The 7,416-nt window shown below is 40.5% G+C and overlaps 1 long non-coding RNA gene across 1 annotated transcript in view; it reads left to right on the top strand.

The window, feature by feature from the left end:
* The first annotated feature begins 338 nt into the window (after positions 1–338).
* Positions 339–7,416, top strand: part of LOC104668786 — a 30,476-nt gene continuing 23,398 nt past the window's right edge. The window contains exon 1 of the long non-coding RNA XR_748888.2: positions 339–382. This is a non-coding gene — a long non-coding RNA (uncharacterized LOC104668786). The remainder of the gene's footprint in view (positions 383–7,416) is intronic.

Raw genomic sequence — 7,416 nt, 5'->3', positions numbered from 1 at the left:
CTGTGTTCTTTAACTGGCATCAATAGTATTTTGGGGAAGAAGAACATTTATATGGGGTAGCTAGATAAAATTCAGGATGTCCATTAGAAATTTGACTTTCAGGTAAATAACAAGGATCTTTTTAGGGTAAGTATGTCCCAATTGTTCGTTGTGTTTCTGAAATTTTAATTTAACTGGGTGTTGTAATTTTTCCCCCCTAAATCTACCAATCCCAGGCTCTACTCCTGGAGTACTTAATATTCTATATTGAATCCTTCCAAACTTAGGTTCTAGAATCTAATGGAGAAGTAGAATCTTGGAGGCCAGGATCTAGTTCAGAAGGCATGATCTGTTAGGCCAACACCCTTCTCTTCCCATAGAGCCATCTAAATTACAACCAAAGGTAAAGAAATATCCAACTGAGAGCATGCAGCAGCAACACCCTGCTTTCCACTGCACCACCCCTTTTTTTTGAGACGGAGTTTCACTCTTATTGCCCAGGCTGGAGTGCAATGGTGTGATCTCGTTACTTTTAGTGATTATTGAATAGAGATGTAATGTCTTGTGTAGTAATTATTGCTTATGCAATGGCAAAAAGCATTTTGTTGTTTTCTCTATCAAGGTTAACAACATTTAAAAGGGAAAGGATCTTAAACTTTGTTCTTAGAATGAGGATTACTATGTTATATGTAGCATGCTATATACATTAAGTTATGTTTTGTTCTGTCAAATAAATGACTAAGTAATCAATATGACTTTTCACATCCAGTAAAATTTTAGTGGAAAGGACTTTAGATTTGCCTTTGCCTTTGACCACATTACCTAAATAATCCACGAGATGGCAGCAGAGAAATGTTCATTTAAATGTATCATCTATGGAGAGGTTGTTACAAGTGCACTTTAACAAAAAATAGACTAACCTTTGTAATTTGGTCCTTTCTAAACATAGAGTAGCCAGTTAGAATTTTTAAGTTATTTCTCATGTCTTTTATGAGAGACGTAATGAGGGTTTTATTTTATTTTATTTTTTATTGGTCTTAAAGTTGTTTTCCTTGCTCTCTACATTTTGCAGCAAGAACCAGGTCTAAATGCCTGGAAATGTACTTGTCGAGCTATGTTTTTCTTTCACAGTGAGCATTCTCATAAGTAATCTTAGCAAAGCTGGGAACAATACATTTTGGGACATCACTAAGAGTGTTCTTTGTGGTGATTTACAACCTGATGCTACCATCCTTTAGGAACAAACAAGAAAGTGAAAGAGATGGTTTTCAGGTATTGGAGCCTGAGTTTAGGTGGGGGAGTGGGTGGTGAGTGGGGTAAGAAGAGAGGGAGTGTGGGGGGAAAAGGATATTTCCATAGAGACTGCAGTTTTCACCTAAATTTGTATTATATTTATATTATCAGTTACATTTTCACTTATTTGTTAGAGAGAGTAATTGGAGTTAACAATAGATCGTTGCAGGTACTTTTTATTCAGAAGAAAAGAGATTGTTTTCCTACAAATGACCTCAATTTTCTAATTTTAGTGTCATGTATTTCTTATGAAGTGATAAAAGGCACAATATAAGTCTGTTCTATAGATATAATTAATAACAAATTAATTATCATTACTCTGTATCATTTATTACTATGGATTTCATTATGCCTGAAGCTTGGAAACTTAATTACACACACACGCGCACACACATAAGCACACACACAAGTGCACACACACACACAACACACATACACATGCTTGAATGTGCTTTTTGTTTATATAAATAGGACATACTTGTCGCAGACTTTTAAATCATACAGGAATATATGAAATAGAATATGAAGAGTCCCACAATCCCTTGAGGTAGTTTGTGAATATTCTTGCAGATATTTCTCTAAGGAAAGATGAACACATTTACATATTTTAACAAATGAGATCATACAGCTCTGATACTGCGTTGCAACTTAGGTTTCAGATTTACTCTATCATGGACATCTTTCCATGTTTGATTTTTATAAGCCACAGATGATTTCATTACATGTTCCTGACATAATGTTTTAAACTAACTATTGATGGATATTGTTTTCCATGTTTTTTGTTGCTATAATTACAATGCTGCACGGAGCAATATTCTGTGCTTCTCTGTGAGTATTTAAAATCTAAACTTTTGACCAAATAGCATTTTCAGAAGTGGAACACCACAGTTGAAATTAGTAATAAAATCCTATGATGACACCCACATGGGCAGAGCTGGTACATTACACGTGGGAACACACTGATGAAGCTTTCTTCTTTTTGAGAGCACTGGGATGAAGCCTGTGTGTGAACAGCGGCAGCGCGCGCCCGGCTCTCAGCTTGTACCACGCACTCCGTGACCACGGCTTCCCCCGTGCTCGGCCCCCCGCTGCGTTCTTCACACCTGGGAGGCCCCGATAGTACCGGCTCCAGGCGCACCTCGCCTCGCCAGCAGGTGTTAGCTTTTATCTACACAGCCAGGCAGGATTGAAATGCGCTCTCCCTCGGGCCCCTCCTTCTCTTCGATTCCTCCACGGTGCCAGAGATCAAGGAGGGGAAGGTCTGAAGTCTGGGAAGCCAGGGGCAGGGCATTGTCAAGGAGGCACTCAGGACTCTGGAATGCGCTCCGCCCGGGTCCAGCAGGGCCGGGGCTGTTTGCCTTCGGGGCACAGCGGAGGCCCCATCTGTTTGCTCCAGCGTTTTCCTAAGTGGTCGCCTTATGGCGGACCCCTCACCCGCAGGCCCGCCGAGCTGCGGAGATCATCTCATCATCTCTGCCACTTCACACGGAGGGGCGAACGCTGGCAAAGTATTGTTTTATGACAGGATTTCTCAGCCAAGGGATTCATGAAAAGGAAGGAAAACATTTTATACAAATAATGGAAATTCAAATATAGGACAACAGGTGTAACATTTCACATTCAGAACTCCTTTTCAAGTCCCATGAGTATTTTTAATCGAATCTTGTACCCCAATGGTTCTATAAACTGAGTATCTGGCCTTTTTTGGGGGTCTGGAGGGTGTCTCTGGGATTGCAGCAATGGGTGATCTCAACCTTTATCAACTAGGTGATATATAAAAAGATCCTGGGTAACTAGGATCTTGAAAAAGATACGGACTCTTCCATTTATAAGGTCCTAGGATTTGTAAACAAGACCATTAGACACAACTTTTTCTTACTATATAAGGCAGCCATTTTCTCATTATTTCTATTTTTTTTTGTTTTTTTGAGACGAAGTCTCACTCTGTTGCCCAAGCTGGAGTGCAGTGGCTTGATCTCCGCTCACTGCAACATCCGTCACCCAGGTTCAAGGGATTCTCCTGCCTCAGCCTTCTGAGTAGCTGGGACTGCAGGCAAGTGCCACCATGCCCAGCTAATTTTTGTATTTTTGGTAGAGACAGGGTTTCACGATGTTGGCCAGGCTGGTCTTGAACTCCTGACCTCATGATCCGCCTGCTTCAGCCTCCCAACGTGCTGGGATTACAGGTGTGAGCCACCAAACCTGGCCCTCATTATTCTTTTACAATAATGTCTGCCTCTTCTTGGTCCATTTTGAACTGTGTCTAGTTTTGTAGACTGGACTCCTAGATGTGGGTCTGGTGTTTGAGAGGCTCCCTTTAGGTTCTGAAGGCAGCAAATGCATTGTTGGTGTCTACAGAGAAAAAAAAAGCGGTATGGTTTTGCTGCTTATGAGTGAAACATTGGAAAGTTAAAGCATTGAATGTGCCCTCTGCACTGCAGAGGCTGTGTTTTATACATTCTGTATCTCTATGAAGTTTGAATAGTAACAATGGCCAAATAGAAAACTTGTAGTAAATTAATATTTTGAGTTCATTCATTCAACAAGTTTGCATTGAGAAATTGCTGTATGCCAGGTATTGTTCTTGTCACTGTTTTATGAGCAAAAGAGATAAAATTTCTTGCCCTCAGGGCACTCAAATTTTAGTACATAGGGACAGTAAGCGAATTAACCATTCTTAGCATATGAGGTGGTGATCAGTGCTAAGGAGAAAAACAAAGCATGGAAAGGGGATGAATTGCACTGTTAGGTGGGACGTCAGGGTAGGCCTTACTCATGGATGAGTAGGATGGCATTTGAACAACGACCTGAAGGAGTGGATGGAAGGGAAAGCAGTGCCCTAAGCAGGACGGATGGCAAATGCCTGGCAAGTATGAGGTCAGACCTTTGTGGCGGGAGTGGATTGCAGAAGGAGAGAGTATGATGCCAGCTCAGAGAGGGAAGAAGGCTAGACTACATGGGCATGTGTAGGCTGGACAGGACTTTGCCTTTACTATGAGTAACTTGGGGGAACCATTTTGGATTTTAAGTAGAGGGGTAAAGTGATTTGATTTGATTTTTAAAAGGTTATTGAAGCTGCTGTATTGAGGACAGACAGAGGGGCGGGCAGGGAGACCTAAAGAATTGATTGCTGCAGCCCTAGAAAGAGGTGACGGTGGCCTGTCCCAGGGGGTAGCAGTGGAAATAGAGATTGTTCCTGTATTTTGAAGGTGATGCTGACCTTCCAAATCAATTTTTCCTGATAGTACAGCATCTACCTAGCAAGACTCCAAGGAAGGAGAGAATTGCTAAAACAATTTAAGTGAATGGAGAAGCAGAAGATAAAAACTTAAAAGAGCAGAGTAGGGTAGGATCATTAAAGAGACAATCCTGTCAAGGGAGAGAGAGTTTTGGGAGGAGGTTAAGAATTCAGTAATTCGTAGCATCTTGATGAAGCACACGGTAAAGACTTTTGATGTGATCAAAAGGCCTGTGCGATTCCGTTATGGTTTAAAGAGTGAAATAGGCCCCAATTTATAGCAGAACATGGAGAAAATACCTTCTCAGCAGTAATAAGGCTAGTCTAAAGGCAAAGAGTGTTGGGAAAATATAAGAAACTCAACAAAGCTGTAGTGAGCGAGGGATAGAAGGGAAGGGGTAGTTATGAAAAATTTGTTACAGAAAACATTGGCAGAACTTGGCAACTAATTTAGCATTCTGAGTATGGGCTAGGAGATGAATTCAATACTATTCCAAGGTTTCTACTTTGTAGCTTTGAAGAGATGCTGGCAGTCTTTCCAATACTTGGAAACTAGAACCAGGGAAGGGCCACGCATGAAGAGTAGGTAATGTGTCTCTTGAGAAATGCTTAATATAACAGTTCTTATAGAAAAAGCACTAGGCAGAGTACATAAACCCATGGGATGAAAATTCAGGATAAAGGAGATTGGGGCTTTAGTGGGGTCAGGCGAAGTAATAGCCAAAGAGCAAATGATTTTCTCTTATCCTAATTAGAAAAAGGAAATTGTCATTCCAGTGCTCTTAGATGATAAAAAACTTCCGAGAGAAGACAGAAAGGCTGAGGGAAGCTGCGATCCAGGCCAAAGTTTTACTGGGCACCAGCTCAAACAGGATGCTGAGAGGCCAATGGTGCCCTGTGGTGTCACAAGTTACAGAGAAGTTTGATGTGGGGTCTCTGAACCATGGGCCATAGCAACCCGATTGGCAAGGAAACTAGACTTTTGTCTTGTCCTCCAAGGATACCAGCAGGATTGGCGATTATTTTATTTTTTTCAGTATTGCTGGGAACAAGTTTTGGGCAGAACAGACAAAGGGAAATATGCAAGTGTGAATTAACATTGGAGAAGAGACATCCATGAAGTTCATATCTGTTTTTGTATTTTTATAAATAGCCAAGTGATGAATAAAACCGACTAAGTGTTTGCTATAACAGGTCATACAATTGACATTACTGCTACATTTTCACATTTCTTTGCCTTCAGTAACTGGTTGCCTAAAATCCATAATTCCTTATTTGACAAAACTTACATGGGTCCGGCTCTGTGTCATTTGTTGAATTAGATTCTAAGAATACAAAATTGAGCAAGATATGAACCTTGTCCAAAAGATCCTCACAGTTTAACTTGGGAGAGAGAGACATTCAAACAAGTAATTGCAGCACAGTGTGATAAGGTCAACAAAGTAAAAAAAAAAAAAAATGGCTTGGGTTTTGTAGTCACACAGACAAGCTGCGTCACCACCGCCTTCCTTGTGTAAACTTGAGAAATTTACCTCTGATTTTCAGTCTCCTTATTAGAAAATGGATATAACTTTTGCCTTGCATTTCGGGGGAACAACAAAACAGCATGGACATAAGAGGCTTGAGAAAATCAGATATGAGGTTTTCTGAAAGTAAATTTTTACAGTAGGGAATCAGGGAAAGTAGACAGAGGAAAGAGGCCTTTGATCTTTTAAATTTGGTAATGTCTTTATGAAAAACCCTGCTATCTACTAAGTACATTACTATATATCATTCCAGGCCCTGGCTTTGTAAGACAAGTAGGAATCTCACATTTCAAGCACCTTGACTCTTTCCTGTAGTCTTTATCTCAGCCGGACTGCTACTGTTTCCCTACGCGCCTTGCTCTTTCCAGCTTTGGATCTTTTATTTGGTTGTTCTCACCATACCACTTCCTTGCAAATATACCATTCATCATTGGAAGCCCATTTCAAATGCCACCCAATCCAGGAGAATTTTCTTCACTCCCAGTCGTCTGAGCCCTCTTACCCCTTTGACTTTCCTTAGCAATGTTCTGCTTAGTGTACTTTCCCTACCGTCATTTGCATGCCCGTAGCCCTGGATGAAAAGTTCCTTGGGATCAAGAATGATGTCTTACCTATCTTTGCATGCTCTCAGACCTCAGCTTCTTGTCTTACACATCTCACACATAGTCAATGACATCTAAATATTTGTGAAATTGAGTTTGGTTAGTGAAACCATTTCTTTTCTTATAGCCACAGAACAAGAGCTAATCCAAAGTTGTAAGGGTTTCTGGATCATTGAATGAAAGCTGCTCTTTCGGCAGATCATAATTGTGAAAAGCTGTTAAGTGTATACTTTTGATGAACAGGTTTTGCTGTGTTGCTGAGTTCATGTTGCCATGACAACCTTAACTTTTGGCACTTTCTGAATTTAGTGTCCTACTTAATTTCCTGTATTTGGCTCTGAGAGCCGTATTGTTCTGTCCTTTGTGCTTGCCTATATGGATCTTTAAACTGAGAGTCATTTATGAATGTATCTTATTTTGCTTTTTTATGTAATAAATTCTTTAAGATTGGAACTTGGTTTTATCCTTATGATCCTGACAACGCCCAAGTGTGCCTTGTACATTTTAGATAGTCAATCTGTCAATACATATTTTAGATGAATTGAGAAATCATTGGTGTAGTAGGCTGTTATAGTGGCCACCCAAAGATGTTCATGTCCTGATGCTTGAGACCCAGGAATATGTCATCTTATATAGTAAAGGGTACTTTGCAGATATGGTCAAGAATGTTAAGATGAGATTATCCTGGATTATCCAGATGAGCCAGTGTCATTGCAAGGGTCTTTATCAGAGTGAGGCAGGAGGACCTAGGAGGAGATATGACGATGGAAGCAAGAGG

The sequence above is a fragment of the Rhinopithecus roxellana genome, chromosome 9, assembly GCF_007565055.1.
Source record: "Rhinopithecus roxellana isolate Shanxi Qingling chromosome 9, ASM756505v1, whole genome shotgun sequence".
Classification (NCBI taxonomy): domain Eukaryota; kingdom Metazoa; phylum Chordata; class Mammalia; order Primates; family Cercopithecidae; genus Rhinopithecus; species Rhinopithecus roxellana.
The sequence above is the reverse complement of the archived record's forward strand: the minus strand, read 5'-3'. Positions and strand labels throughout refer to the sequence as shown.